The sequence below is a fragment of the Corvus hawaiiensis genome, chromosome 10, assembly GCF_020740725.1.
Source record: "Corvus hawaiiensis isolate bCorHaw1 chromosome 10, bCorHaw1.pri.cur, whole genome shotgun sequence".
In the NCBI taxonomy this organism is placed as follows: domain Eukaryota; kingdom Metazoa; phylum Chordata; class Aves; order Passeriformes; family Corvidae; genus Corvus; species Corvus hawaiiensis.
Genome location: NC_063222.1, coordinates 11,549,339 through 11,565,391, shown reverse-complemented (window position 1 = coordinate 11,565,391; position 16,053 = coordinate 11,549,339). Strand labels below are relative to the sequence as shown.

The following is a 16,053-nucleotide window of genomic DNA, read 5'->3' as shown; positions in this document are numbered from 1 at the left end:
AAATATTCTCTCTGAAACTGGTATGATTAGGAATGTTTGGAATAGCAAAAAAGAAAAAAAAAAATCTATCATCTTTGGATTTTAGTTTTTAAGTTGTTGTCATCTAAATGTGTTGCTTGGCCATGCTAGATATACCTGCTTTGGCAACCATGTTTAGGTTGATTATTTTGAGGAGTGTACTTTAATTTGTAGGCAAGAATGAAAGTCTGGATTCTTAAGTGTCTTCTAGCACATGGCTCTGCTTTTCTAGGGCTAAGTTAAAATCTCCCCACATGGGGAGCACAACGGCTCTGCAGACCAGGCCTAGAAACATCTTTTATCCAAAAGCTGCCTGGAACGTTTCAACAAAGGGTAAATGTGTCTATCTTTTGATACAAATTCCTCAGTGATCTTTGCTCTAGATTGGGTTTTTCTTGTGGTTTAGGGGCAGAGGTTGACATGGTTTGAAGAAAATGTATTTTTAAAGTGTGAGAAGATTCTCCTGTGATCTGAGTTTTTGCCAGGCTTGGGGACAGAAACAAGTGCGTGGCAGAGGGGCATGAGGAGAGGGAGGGGAAGACTGCTGTGATATCCTCTGGCCACCGTGGTGTGTAACAAAGCCTTAAACTACTTTTTCCATCTCTTTCTTCTGCTATGAGGCACTTGTTGCAGCTTCCTCCTTGCCCGCTCTCCACCTCCTGCCTTCTTTCCCTCTTAGTGTTGTGCAAGCTCTGGCAGCCCTGGGGAGAGTCTGAGCCAAGAAGTCAGCAGAATAGAGGAAGGAAAGGCTGCCTATACCCAAGCACTGTGCAAAATGTATGTTCAGTTTGAGGGAGGGCAGGATTCCAGTCCTCCACATCTTCCTTCTCTCCCCTTTGGAAGCAAACACAGCACTCCCTTCCGTGCTATGAGTAGGTGCAGGAGAGAGGATTCAGAGCTTTTGAGTCTTTGAGTGAAAGTGGTGGGCTGAAGTCAGCCTGGGGGCTATTGATTGGACTGTGCTTGTTTAGATAGTAAGTTATCTTTGGAGCCTGTCCTGTGAAAGAGCTTTCTCCATTGCTGTGGAAGTGCTATGGCACAGGCCAGGCTTGATGTCTTTTGTTAGGAATGCCTCTGTTGCATTTCACACACCATAAATAACTTGTGGTATTTGTAGCAATCTCAGTCTCTCTTTGAAGATACCAGTGTACCGCCTTTTCCCTGGCTTCCTTTTTTTTTCTTCTTTATTTGTTACTAAGTCTCAAAAGTGGTTCAGGGGCCTAAATTTGGCCATCCTTGGGATAGAACTGTCTCATGGCTTTGAACTTTAAGCTATATGGAACAAAATACATGAAAGCTCATTGTACAGAACAACTGTGCGTTGACAGGGAGAGACCTTGGGAAAACAAGTCCTGGGTCACACCTCTGATTCTGTGTGCAGAGAGAAAGAGAGTGATGAGTAAGTATTAAAACTAGTAATGAGCAGACTTTGATATTTATTCTAGAATATCATGTGGTATGTGAATACCTTTTGTATTCACATATTTGCAATGCATACTAAAATACGTGCTGAGCCATCATGTTTCTATTGTCAGTATATAGGCACACGTTTTTCCCTTCAATTCATGGGTAGCAGGTGGACTTCCATCAGTGGTTAGAGACCAATTACAGTAGCAGTGTTAAATATCATGCACAGCTCTCCTCTGAAAGCAAGTTACTAAAAAGCATCTGCCTGTTCCAAAGCTGCATCTCACTTTAGGCCTTTAACATAAGTAACAGTTGTTTTTCCTTTGAGCTGTGTGATTGCACAGTGCCTCCGTTCTGCTGACACCCATTCATTAAACAGCTAAAATTGCAAACACTGATGGAAACTAAGTCATACAGCATTAAGTAGGGTTGAATTATACTGCTCTCTTTAGTGCTACATGAATTTATCCTCATAGCTTCCCCTGAATCAATGAACACTGTTTTGGAGGTTTTGTAAGAGAACCTACAAAACAGAAATTCAAGAGATACATGAACATATATTTGGCTTTTCTGGTGAAATAATAACCTGTGGTTTAACAGCAACATTAGGAAATCCCTAATATGAACAAGAAAAAATTGTAGTCAAGGTAGATGATTACTTGTCTTCAAATGTCTTTCAGAAACCTCCTGCTCCTTCTTTTCATGTTTCAAATACATACCCAGTTGTTTCTGTGTTTCTATAGACTTTGGAAAAGAATTGGAGCTCACGTAACACACCAACTCCAAGTGGTTTAAGTGTGATTGGTTTGGAAATGGAAGAAGATGGAATGATAGGTTGGGGGGGGGGGGGGTGCATTATGTAGCAATGATAGTTCCAGCTGGCTGGGGATGTTGGCAATGAAATACTTACTGCCTTCTATGTATTCTTTCCTCAGGAAGGGTGAGGAGAAAACTGTTTGCAGAGAGGTTTCAGGTGAACATTACAAGTTACTTGTGTTGCAATAAGGATGAGCAGTAGTATGCATGCCTTAGTATGAAGTTTATCTCCTTTTTTCTTTTTTCTTTCTAGAGTTGTTCTTACAATGAGAACCCTTCAAAATCACTAGCCGTGGCCTGTATGTTGCAGTTAAATATTATCTTTCTCTCATTTCTTCATTCTCATATCTGCCCACTCCCTGCTTTGCTGCCCTCACCCCTTCCAGTCCTGGATCCTTGTTGTGCTTTGTGTCCCTCTCCCACTTGTCTTGGAGCCTCTGTTAATGCCTCTCTGTGCAGGGAACAGTGTGTCATTTGTGTCAGGCACCCTATCTTTGCCTGCCATCCATGCCACATAAAAACCCACTTCTTCCAGGAATGCTCCTTGCCAGTTCTGCAAATGGATAATCTCTCTGCTCCTCCCGTCACTGCCCTGTGTCGCTCTGCCCTGCCGCATCCCTCGCCCCCGTTCTGGTGATGGAAACTTTGGCTTTGGTGATAGGCCTCTCTCCTGGCTTTAGTGTGGGGTTTTACATTGAGCACATGGGTTTGTATCAATAGTTGCTATTTCAATGACTGTTCACCAGTCATGCTTATGATTTCATTCATTTTATTATTGGTAACATCTATAGGAATAATACATGCTAGTTGCTATTATCACGGGCTCAGCTAGGCAGATTTTTTTTGCTTTTTTGAGTCTGTCTGTATGATAACAGGAATAAAAGCCGGCTAAGTGCAGTGCAAACGGTATGACTGCTTTTAGACAGTTTGGCAGGAAATGCTATTTCCTGTTCTGTTTGATGTTCTGTTGCCTTTTTCATAAATATTAACCCATCTGGGGCTTCAGCATTTGTTGTTATGGTAGGAAAGACGATGTCAGTGACAGCCAAATTTAAATGTAGTTGTTCCTTTAAATAGATTGAACAGGTTCTGGTTAAAAAACACAGAATTGCCCTGCTATTCTTTTGACTGCAGTGTAACATCTTCAGATTTCTGTCTGCATGGTCAAGTTGGAAAGTGGGATTAGATTTGCCTTTAAAGTATGGGCTCACACCAGTGTGGTTTGCTCTTCTGGATCAAGTTAGAGCTTCCAGAAGTCCTGTGTCATAGGCAGATGCCAGGTTCCTCAGCACTCCAAAGTCAAATAATAATTGTAATGCCATTTGATGTGTTTCCCAGATCGCCAGATAAATTTTTATTTGGAATAGGATGATAGATACTTTCTTCAGAGGATTTGTGTCTTTATCTCTTGAGACCCCAAGCAAGTGCTATCCACAGGGGTGCCAAGGTCCCAGCCCAAACTCCTGTGTGATGGAGGTGAACCTCTCTTAACCTTTCACCCTGCCTGTTCCTTTTGGCTGGCAGTCGTGTGAACACTGGTTCAGCAGAATGTCTTGGTTAGGGTAGTACCTCCTATCAGGGTGCAGCACTCTTTTGGGGCTGGCTTTTAAGCCTGTGGTTTTTTCAAATCAGATGCTGATAGATGAGATTTGAAAGCCAGAGGGTACTGCTTCCCAGAGTGCTGAGATCTTCTGGCACATTTGTGCTGGGTGGAGGACATCTCTAGGTGTCTTCCTGGAAGTGCAGTAGCTTCCCTTGCCGGTGTTTGTGTATGCCAGTGACACTGTGCCCCAGCAGTCTCCTCAGTAAGTTGCCAGCCTGATCTTTTGTGAAGAGCAGTCGTGTTGAATTTAGTGTTACTACATCAGGAGTGAGGCACTGATACTGAGAGTGAGTAATTGTAACCAAGTCTGCCCTTATGCCTGACAGTGTGTGTTTGGTATTTAGCTGTAACTGTTCCTAATCTGCTCAGCTGCTTGACAAAAGCATGAATGACATCGAGGTGAGAGCTCTTCTGTTGCAACTCTGTGTTACCATGAAATAATTGTAACATTACATTGAAAGTGCTACATGATTGTTAACTTTAATTAGAGCACTAATTATATATTGGTGTGAATTTCAGCAGAAATGAACAATTGCTATCTCTGCATTTAAATTTCCATCTGAATTGTAAGACAAAGTTGAGAATATTTTCCCTTGGTGTGAAAAAGGGGTATGTTTAAAGGGAATCTGCATGTACCATCATATTTTCACTTGGATATTGCATGTTCTAATGAAAGCTTTGGCAGCATAGACAACCAGACTGTTGACTTCCTTAAACAACAACTATAAACCAATCTTTTGGGTTAAAGTTCCCCTGTGTACTCTGTAACATTTAAATAATTTTCTTATGAACTTGCACTTTTTCTGCTGGAGCTACTTAAGAACATAACCCTGTTCAATGACCAGCTGCCAGCAGAAGAATCAGGGGGTGATCCAAGAAGTTGGTAATCTATTTTAAAATCTAATTGCATGGTGTACACAGTTAGGGAGCTGCTTGATACCCTGAAATAAATCAATTCATTTTTGAGTGTAAATAATTATGATTTCTTGAAAAACACTATCTGGCTGATCTCTGTTTCCTGCTTGGTTGAGAAGTCCTGAAAGACTAAAAAGAGAAGAGGTTAACATTTGAGTACTACCTAAAATTACTAGGATCCCTTGAAAGTTCATTTGAGATGTGTCATAATAATCTAGAGAATGGCATCACATCTATTATATACTAGGTAATTTTTTTTAAAGTACTTCTCTAAAGTGGTTCTGTAAGAACAGGATATTTTCATAAATATCAGTTAATTTTACAAAAAGTCAATAGCACATGCTATTAGGACTTCAATAATAAAAACAAATTACTTGTAATGAGACATTTCAGTCAGTGAGAATGAAAGATCGTTGCACATATGTGTATTTAGCTCATAGTTTCTACTCATATTTTAGTCTCCCTTAGAGTTCAGTATTAGTCTTTCAAAACACACATGTTACTAATCAAAATATTATTCTTCTAAGGATTTCTTCCTGAAATACCAACCAGAAGACATATGTTTATAGAGACTGTGTTAGAACTTAACAAATACAGGCCAAACAACTTATAATTGGGCTGGTTTTGCTTATTTTGTATTTTGTTGAATCAACAGCCTTGTGGATGTGAATGTTAATGGATACCAGAAACTTAAGGTTCATTAGTTTTATATTTTGTATGATTTTATTCTCTTCTGGAGGTCAAATAAAAGAAAGGGAGTGAAATCCTGACATGAGACATAAAATGAAAACCACATGTTGTACAGAAAAGCTGTCCAGGGGACAGTGTCACTCATTAGCTGCTACAATAGCTGTTACTTGGTTTGATATAGTGAGCACATTGTTGTGCTGTGAAAAAAGCCCAGCAATATTATTTCTAAAAGGGGTAGGATGCTTTTTGATTGCGTTGGTGTTTTTTGTTTTGCCTTTTGGGGTACTTTTTTTTTTTTTCTGTGGTGATAAGGAAAAAGCTGTGGGTTTCAGGCACTTCCTGGGGTGTGGTGTGAGAGGTGGCAGAGGAGCTGTGTTTGAGTTGCTCCTTTCTGAGAGGGTGACAACATCCCAGAGAGCACAGTGGGTCTGAGGGAGCTTGTCTCTTTTCCATGCTGTTGTATGGGTGGTCTCACTGTTCCAATGTGCAGCTTGGGCTTCCTGGCTGGTGTAAAAGCATGAGGAATGTGAGCCTCCCTGAGCTTCCAGATGTGCTGAGAAGGGAAAGGTTTTGGGGCTAATCAGCCCCCACATTGTAATCAAGAGGTTAACTTCTCTTGCAGTATCTGGCACTATATGCACACAGATCCCTTGTCTTGTGAAGGCTGATGTTTATGCCAGTAGGATTCTCTGTAGGTGGATTTCTCTTTAGAAATTAACAACTTGCCCTGTGTGCTTTAGCCCAAGAAGTGTCATGGTTAGGTGGTAACTTGATATGATCAAACAGGGAAAATGTGTGTGGCTGGCTGCCCCTGGACCTGTCAGATTTGGGTAGGGTTTTTTGGGTAATATGTAAACAAACAAAAAAATCAAGGCAGCTCTGTATTTATAGCCTTAGAAACTTTCAGAGTCCTAACTTTTAGCTTCTTTATTTTGGATTCTTGGCACTGATAAGGAAAAAGAATCAGAAGCCACATTATTATACTGCTAGTGGAAACAATCCATATTCTTCTTGTGGGATCTTTTCTGACAGATAAAAGGATACATCTGCAGATGCTGTATTTGGGGAAATGGGGTGATGGGAGAGCAGCACCCGAGACAACACAGTTTTTTGCTGGCCCACATATGTCCAGATTTTACTTAGCATTTCTTTTTTTTTTTACTTCATCCACATTTTGTGCCTAATTTTCCCTTTTGCAGCTGTAGAAGCTTGTGCTTGGAAATTGAATGAGATTGTTCCTTTTGGTTCCTTGCGTCTGGCTGAACTCTTTGCATCTGCCTCAAAGTGAAATTGCCTTGAAACAATAAGCAGGGATTGTACATCTGACTTAGAGTTGAAAGAAGCCTGATTGGGAGCCTCTTTTGTTCGTTTCTGGGTTAGGTTAGATACAGAGCCTTGCATGAAATGAAATTGTATGGTCTAAAATGGCCAGTTCATCGCCTCTAACCTTTGGTTTGAGTCTTTGGCTTAGGTGGCTCTTCTGCTTTGGTTGTGTTTGGGGCTTTCCCAAAGAGGGCACAAATTTGTGCTCTGGTTTGTTAGGCTGAATAAGCCATGTTCTTACACACTCACAGAATAACAGTGTGGAAAGAACTTCTGGAGGTTGTCAAAGCAGGTCCAGAGAGACAAGGTTACTCAGGCCCTTGTCCACTTTCCAAAGATGCCCTGTTCCTGTGTTTGACCACCCTTCATGGTTAAAAGTTTATATTACCATATTTGATTGAATTGTCCCCTATCACATATGTTCTGTTCATTGCGTCTCATTCCCTGCTGCTATTTCTCCATGGAAAACCTCTCTCTTCTCTATACCCCACTAGAGTGTAGACTGGCAAGGTTTTCCATCAGCCTTCACTTCTTAAGGGTGGGCAAAGGTATTTTTCTCAGCATTTCTCAGCATTCTCCAGCCTCAGTCTGTATTGGTGATCTTGCAAAAAATTTGATCCTCTGTGTAAGCGGACTTGTGCTGGGCATTTGAGAACTGGGCACAGCAACCACATTAATTTGCTGGGCACACTGTTCTGCAACTGACTCATTCTTGAAGGTGGCCAGGCCTGTTCATGTACTTTCAGTGATGTTTCAGCAGGGTGTTCATGTCATTACATTTAAACACAGGAGTGTAAGGAGTCTCTTTGCTAGAGGTACCTCGGATGATATCCACATCTATACTGAACTCTGCTTATGCTGGTGTCGTATTGGTAGTTGATGATCATTTTGGCATTGGCCTCTGCTTCCAGCTCTTCCTCCTTTATTTTCAGCTGCTGAATGCCCAGCTTACAGTAGAAATTCTTAGCTTCAAGGCATTTGGTGTTTTGAATTAAAAATTTATTTAATTAGTTTGGAATGCTTTAGGCAGCTAAACTCCTGGCTCCCTGGGGCAGCCCATCATTTTTATGAGGGAGTTTGGAAAGGGCTTTCTTGGCTTGAAAATCCAAAAGCCTCCTGTGAAGAGCATGTGCAGAGCCAGGTGGGAATTGCTGCTGATCTCTATCACATGCATAGTCCTGACTCAGAGGCAGAAGGTGTTCAATACTACTCTCGTCCTGTCAGTCTGGCATCTGAGAGAGAGGAAGGATATCAAAAGTGGGAGCCAAGAGAGGAATGACTGTAACCTCTCTGGCCTGGCTTCATCTGCAGGGGAAAAAATGGTGGGGTTTGGGTTTTTTTAATTTTTCATGCAGACAAAGAAACATGCTTAGCTCCCAGGTAGTTATTCTAAGTGCTGATATAGTGAAGAGTGGGAAACTGTGCTGTAGGGCTGTGGCTGAGGTGGAGATTCCATCCAGGCTGCCACTGAGTGCCACACTTCAGTTCTCAAAATATTTTTACCCTGTGTGCATTTGCAATCAATACAGTCCTGCTTCTCTAGCTTATCTGGTGTGGCCTGAATTTAGACCTGTCCTGTGTAAGCTCTGGTATTTGTGTATGAAGCCTGACTTGTTTATTTAATACCTGATTCCACTCTTTCTTGGTTGTAAACCATTTTTTTTTTCTTTGTTAAACAATGTGAAAAACATTAAATGAAAGAATTCATTTATGTTATTTAAATTCCTACCTCAAATGTTAAGGCATGTGCATTTTTTCCTATTCAGTGAGTTGTTTGAAAACTAAAGGAGTGCATGAGTAGATTGGAGTGTGCCAAGAGATTCCTTCCTTTGCAGGCTCTCTTGTGACCGAAAAAAGAAGCATCGTTTCAAAGAGTTAGAGGCTGAAAGTGCTCTAGTTGTGGAGCAGTTCTGGGTTTGGTTATCTGTTGTTAGCTGAGTTTTAAGTAGAAAGATGCCATTGGCTTGGAGTGGAGGCAAATTGGAATAGAAAATGCATTTTCTACCAAGATACCGAAAATTCCACTTTGAGTGGTCTTTTTGAGAGTAACTCCAGTCTCTCTTTGTCTCTGTTTGTGTTTGCTCTGTGTTTCTAGCCTGTCTTTGAACAGAAATACTAGTTTTGTATTATGGCAAGCTGTGGCTCTTACAGAAATAGAGAATAGGTTGCACATCCTGAAGATGAGATGTCAGCAGTAAAGGTTTCTGTAGCTCTTGTCCAAAGTTTGTGGATGTGGGTGAGAGGTTTTGCAGTGTTTTTTTAGGCCCTTGATCATATTTTAGAGAAGAAGTGGTATTTTATTAAACCACCATGCTGCTCAGGCCATTCAGCATAGAGAACATTGCTGTACAAATGGCACCTCGTCCAAACCCACATCTTGCTCTTAAAGCCTCGTTAGTGGCCGCTGACGTCTCTGTCTCTGTGTGCCCTGGGAGGGTGGCTGGGGGGTGTTCCTGCCTGGTCTCCCCAGTTGCTTGGTTCTTTTTCCAGTGTTTCCATAAGTGGCAGGGCTGGTGCCAGGGCAGAAAATGGAGAATCCATTTGCTCTGCTGTGGGAAGATCGTCTTCCCATGTAGCTGTGTGTGTTTCATTCTTTAAAATTGGTTTGTGAAACGAATTCCAAACAAAAGTCTTTGGAATTTATGCATGACATGGAGATCTTGGACTGTGACAGGTAACAGACGAGTAGCACTTTGTTTCAGCTGTAAGGAATGTCACAAAACCGACATGTTAGAGTGCAAACAGGCACTGTAGTATTTTTTGGTTTTATTCCTCTATGCCAGTTTTTGTTTTCAGATCCTCCCCCCTTTGGGCTAGTGAAATGGAAGTCACCTGAAAACAGGATCAGCTGTTGATAATGCTATTTGAGGGGTTGTGTGTGAGTTAAATGTGTATCTTGCTGAAAGAGGATAGCAATTTGCTACCAGTTCTTTTTGGGAACTAGTGGGGTGGTGGCCGGTTTTTTCTGTTGTGACTTATCTGTAAAATCTTTGCTTTAGAAGTGTGAGCTCAGCCAGGGCTGTAACTTCTGGTGAAAACTCTTCACAGAGTTTATCTTAATACATTATGTTTTTACTTAAATGTGTGCCAGGGAAAAGATGAGTTTTGGTAGCTCCAGTTCCCCACCAGTTTTATGGGATAATAAAAGTTCTTTTTAAAAACAAACAAACATTTGCTTTGTAGGTTACGTAGTTATTTTTCCTGGTTTGAAGTCAAAGATTTCTTTTTCCCATTACATGTTTAAGGAAACCACAACAATGCTCTTAGCTGCTCTTTGGAATATTCTGTGCTAGATCCAGAAGCCACTGAAGTGCATTGAAATAAGGAGGTTTTCATCACTGCCTGTGGGCTGCAGTATTCCATTTTACTTGATCTAAGAATAATCCCATTGATCTCACAGAGGCTGTAGTTGTGGAAAACTACCTGTCAAAGTGAGGAATGTCTTGAAAATCAGCAGGGCGCTTCACCCTGCTGAAATAAGAATGTGGAAACTACTTGCATGCAGATTACAGATTTATTTCACTTTTTGTGTAAAGAGAGCATTTTGAGAAACCCCTTTAGGGTTTGAAGCTCCAGTGGTAGGGGATTCTAGACCAGCTTCTGTCATTAGCCTGTTGGAAATCCTTACACCAGTCTTTTATAACTTTGTTTTCTTATTTGCCAAGTGGCTGCAATTTGTTGGTGCCATCTGCTGTGAGATCTAATGGGGGAAACCTGTATTTTGGCCGTGTACACTGTGGTAGTAATTAAGAGTCTTCCACACAACTTCTGTATAACATTTTGCACCAAACATGAAATAACAAGGGAGTATTGAGAGGAGGAAGGCAGCACTGGCACAGGCAGTTACGGGGAGCCTATTTCTATGCTTACCTGACTTTTTTTTCTTCCCTCCCGTGTCTGTAGCAGTTGTTTCAATTTTCAGCTGGTAAAGTTAGGAAGCAGGAGCTGTGAATTGGTCTTTCATGTACTACTCCCTAGAGGGTGCCAGACACCCGCGTTCTGCAGCCCTGTGTGCTCTGCAGCCAGGTGACATTGCAGCCTTGTGCTGGTTTCTTCTGACTCGCTGTAGTGTGAGCATCACTTGCTGCTGGAAGGTGCAATGAGGAGAAAAGAGGTGGCTGAATGATTCAAGCACCTCTCACATAGTCATAACCGTGTACTCTCATTTGTGAATTTTTACTTACTGTAACTTGTATGTTACGAGTTGTTTGTGTTGGTCAGGGATAACTTTGTGGGAAGGAAACACAATTTCAAGATGAAAAAGCTCTAAATCATTCAGGAGTTGTGCTGACCGGTTACTGCAGTAAATGCCTCCTTTCCTGGGTTACTAGGGAGCAGCTGGTAGAAACTGAAGAAATACAAAGCCTGTGTATTCTGACTCTTAGTGACCCACTCCACTGTTTGAGACCTCAGTGTTTCTGATATTTAACCATTTTTGCAGCAACACTTGAAGATAAAGTGCCTGAATGCTTTGAAGAGGGTATGCTATGAGTGGAAGGCACAAATGCTATTAATGGCTTGTAGCACCTGTGACTACATAAGCTTTCTTTGAAGTAAATGTGGGATCCCCATGTATCCTTTAAGGCACGTTTTTTTTCTCCTCCCTCAAAACATGTGGCAGCAGTGGTTCAGCCTAATCCTGCACAGCCTCTTGCAGGCCACTGGGCTGGATGTGAAAGGTTTGGGACATAACTGTTGGAAAGAGAAGACAGGGCAGCTCCTTGAAGGTGGATTCTTGTATTCCCCCAGATCTACACTGGAGCAGACAGAGAACAGGAGGTGTGTTGGAAATGCTGCCTCTGTGGCAGTGAGAGATGCCACTGTAACACAGTGTCCTCCACATCACTTTAAGGCTAAAGTCATTAGAAAAAAGTGCATGGAAAGACCTGAGCTTTTACTCAGGTATATGTACTTACAGCTTTTTCTCATGCATAAAATATGCAAGGAGAAGAGGCCAATTAATGAGGGTTTGTCTCATTAAGCTGACTGCCATGAAGACCATCTCTTGGAGATCAGACTTCACCTGTCTGATCTGGGTCTCGATACTGATTCCTTGGAGGCTGGTTAAGATTCCACTGTTTGTTTTGAAGTAGCAGAGCATGGAGAGAGACTTTCAAACTTGGGTGCATTTTTTTCCCTCTGCTTTCTTTGCAAGTGCCTCCAAGCCTTTATGAAAACAAACACTGGAGACAAAGACCTTTGCTAAGAAAATGTGTATCAGGTCTTTTTGTTTCGAAAGGGTGATGTGGATGATAAATATTTAAGTGTCGAGAGATGAGACATTAGCTTACGGAAATGTGGGTGATCCTCATTTGCATCCAGGCAGAGTGCAATTTCGTTGCCATATCTTGCCTCAAATGTTCATCTGCTACTTGTATGGACTAACTTAAGAGAAGTTTTACTATAAAACGGTGGGTCTATATGTGGAGCTGTGAGTAACAGCCACTGGCCACTTACGTTGTTTATGTGCTGCTGGGGAGCTGCTCATCATCTGTACCAGGTTAAGATGTATGTGGAATGGAAACTTTGGTAACTTGTAATGGTGGCATGAGCCTTATCATCTCTAACAGTGCAGTTCTTAATGTTTGTACAGATATGCTGTCTTTAGTGCCTGTTAATGGCTTGAGGCTCCTGTGGGCCGGACTAAACATGCTGCTATAAGCAGTTCCAGGCGTGTTCCTGTTCATGTGAATGGCTCCTGTGCTCGCCTGCCGCTGCTGCTTTAGGATTGCCACACCACAAAGAGCTTCTGTGTAGCTTCTCAGGATATGTCATGCAAAAATACCATGGAGAGGCAGGCTTGTTTTCTATATTATAAAAAACCCAGCCAAACAAAATGGTGCATGTCATGCTGACAGCTGAGAGGTCTCATGGCAAAGGGGGGTTCTAACCTGCAGCCATCCTTCTTGCTTGAGAAAAACGCAGCCTCCTTTGAGATGGAAGGAAGAATCAGTGTTGAATTTGACAAGTCATCCTCTCATTAAAGGATCTTCTCCAAGACTTGCCCTTCTGCCTTCCTCTTTAACCCTCAGCTGAAGACCAATAGGTTGTATCCTGTTTATTACGATCACAGAAATTGAAATGCCAGAAAGAGAAAGGAAAATTAATGGAATAAAGCAAGCTGTGGGAAGGAAAACAGCTTTTAGGGTGGTGTGCTAATGAGGTATGAAATAGGTGTGTAAGAAAATGTCTGGTAGCATGTTCAGAAAGTCTAGCAGCCTGCAGAAACAGAAATATGGGAATATTGTGGAAGAGAAATAACCCAGTGCTTAGAGGAGAAGGAGTTTACTGTCTGCTACAGACTTAATGCCAGAGAGAGTTTGCCTCTTCAGCCCCTGGCTGCCCTTTGGCAGAGCTGGCATGGCTTTCGTGTGGAAGCTGAGGCTGGAATAGCGGTAAGCTTGAGGATACAGATGCCTTTGAACTCTGCTTTCTTATCACGGACTTTATAAGACGTGGCAAGTGTGACCCACTTCTGTTCCTGCACAACTCTGCTGCTACACAGACCCAGCCCTTGGAGCTGCTGAGGACTGGGTCACTGAAGTCTTCTGGGTTAAAACAATTATCTTGCCTAATTTTATTTTTTTCCCTTTTCTTCATTGAGTTGCCTTTAATGGTCTCCTTCCCAGCCTGTCCCCATAAACCATCATGCTGGTGTTACATGGCTACATAGCATAGCTAAAATGAGTGGTGATTAAGAATGGAGTGAGAGTGGGCAGTGGAAGACTTCCAGTGTGCATATTGCTTAGCCCAGCATTGCTGCCAGACTTTGTAATGGGGAATTAAGGAGTTGCTTGCACAAAGGAGTATTTTGCTTCCCGGGGGGTTTAACTGAATTTTGTTTCTGGATTAAAGTGCTAATTAACACAAAATAGTGCTCAGTGCTTCATTGTAAGAGTAACTAACACTGTTGATAGTTAGTGTATAAACATAATGTATGCTAATGAGATCCCTACCTTTGTAAAACAAAGCTGTTAATCCTCCGTGTGTGTCCAGGCATTTTCAGTGGGCTGGGAGATTTCCTTTCCAATGACAGCTCATGCGTCTTTGAGATTTCCTTAAAACAGAAGGGTTTTTTAAGCTCCTCAGTGGTTTCTTTTCCCCTGTGCATTAGCTGTTTTTCAGTTCTCAAATTTTGATCAAGAGCTGGAGGCTACTTCTGGCTGCCTTTGGCTTGTTAGTTTACTTGCTTTCAGACTAAGCATCATTTTTCTCTCCAAAGAGCTGAAATGCCAAGACTGTGTCATTTCTACTTGTATCTAATAATAGCTTGATCCACAAATAATTGTAATGAAGTTACTAAGGCCACTGGCAGAGAATAGTGTGATCCAAAGACCACTGGAATGAATGGGATTCTTCACTGAGAACAAAGTGAAGCTTTGGGTCGAGCCCTAGGGTGCTGTTCCATGCACACATACATGACCACGTGTGACAGTGTTGGGCTGTGCTATGGAAACCAAATTTCAAAAAAAAGCTGCCAACTCTCCCAGCTGAGCACTGGTGAGTAAAGGAAGATGCTATACAGACAGACAGGAGATGTGTTAGCAGCCCTCAGGATAGCAGAGCAGTTGCCATAACAGCCAGCAACTGATGTTACCCAGGACCATACTGCTGCTGCTGGAATTAGAGTAGGAATGAAAGTCTCCCAGCTGCCAAGTGCATCATCTGTGTGGCCAAGGTGTCATTTGCAGCTCTGGAGTAGGCAGGGGGCTGATGAAAACATAAACAATAGTAGCAGTGGCAGCAGGATTGCTGATTTGGTGCAGGAATTGCTCAGATGTGCCACTGTGCCCTTGTAATCCCATTAGGAAAGTCAGACTAACAAGCATGATAGGATAGGCCCCCTCTGCAGGGTTTGCTGCTGGGGAGGCAGGGACATCTCCTCAGCACGTGAAGGGTGTGCCCAGGAGGATCTGAGGGGGAAGAGCCAGGTGGGTGCATTGGCAGGTCTGGGAGTCAGGTTGTGCAGTGCCTGCCAGTGCTGCTGACTGTTTTCCACATGCACTCAAAAGCAGTTTGCTCTAAAGAAATAAAGGCAAGAAGTAATGGTGATGAGTTTGTTGCTATTAAAGGACAGATCTAAAGGATTTACCTTTTCTTGGAAATGCTTTAATTTGAATTATGATGTCTTTTGCCATATTGCAGAGCAATTAAACTCTACTTAAGCCTGGAAAAAGTACTTCCATGAAAAGTTTTCAGTGCAGTTCCTGGCTGAGATTGTGAAGAGGAGAATTATTTACAAATATCTCATTAACAGACATTATAAGGTTGATTATGCCCCCGTGGGAATTGATGACAAAACTTTCATGGCCTTCATTAGAAATGAAAACCTTTTGATGCAAAGTAAATATGGTTTTGGGTGCACATATAATAAAGTTATACATATTAGCTTAAAAGCAGGTGCTCTGGAAACCCTATTGGAAATTGTGAGTTTTCCTAATGTGTAGGAAGAATCCATTTTCTGTAGGTATTTTTAGTGCTAACTTCCTCTCCTCTGCTATTATCTTACACACTCTCCCATTAGTGCTTGCTGTGTTTCCAGGTCAGCCATGTGATTGCTGAGCATCCCTGCCTGCTTTTGAATGACTTGCCAGACAGGAGCCAGAGAGGCAAGTTGTTAGTGCTGGCTGCCAGCAGCCACTTCTCCCAGCCTGGACCCACTGATAACCCACAGAAACCCTCTCCTCTCACCCTTCTGGGAAGGTCATCGCTGTGTGGTTCAGAGCGAGACCCTGCCCGCAGAGACCCTGCCCTACACAGGCTCCTGTGAAGGTGTAAAGATGTTTCTCTGTGAGGGCACCTGTGTGTTGGAACACAAAACAGCCCCACTGTTGAGAGGCATTTCAGAGCTGCTGCTTCGCCTTGAGCCATGGCTGTTTTAGTATGAGCTGGATGAAGCACACAGATTTCTGCCTTTTTGCCACTTGTTACTTTTACAACTCAAATGAACTTGCTGTGCTTCAGAAAATTGCAAGTGGTGAAAACATTGCAGCCCAAATCCCTCTGCGAGCTTGAGCTTTTTTTTTATGTGTGGTAAAAACCCCTTAGGCAAAGTGTTTTGAACCCAGCAGTGCTGATAATAAGAGTTAATAACTTTCCAGATACTGGCTTTTTTGCTACATACGACTTTTTTAAAAAGGTATTTAAACTGATCCAGCCAGTTACTGTGGATGCCTCTGTGTGTGTTTAATGAACAGCTGGCTCTTTGGAACTGGGAATTTTAATACTTTCAGTTCCATGAAACTGGAATCGGAGGAGGCGGATGATTGTACAAGAGAAGG

General features: G+C 42.2%; 1 protein-coding gene across 3 annotated transcripts in view; it reads left to right on the top strand.

Moving 5' to 3' along the window:
• The window catches only part of DOCK10 (dedicator of cytokinesis 10), a 144,962-nt gene that overhangs the window by 7,679 nt on the left and 121,230 nt on the right, over positions 1-16,053 (top strand). The window lies entirely within an intron of this gene.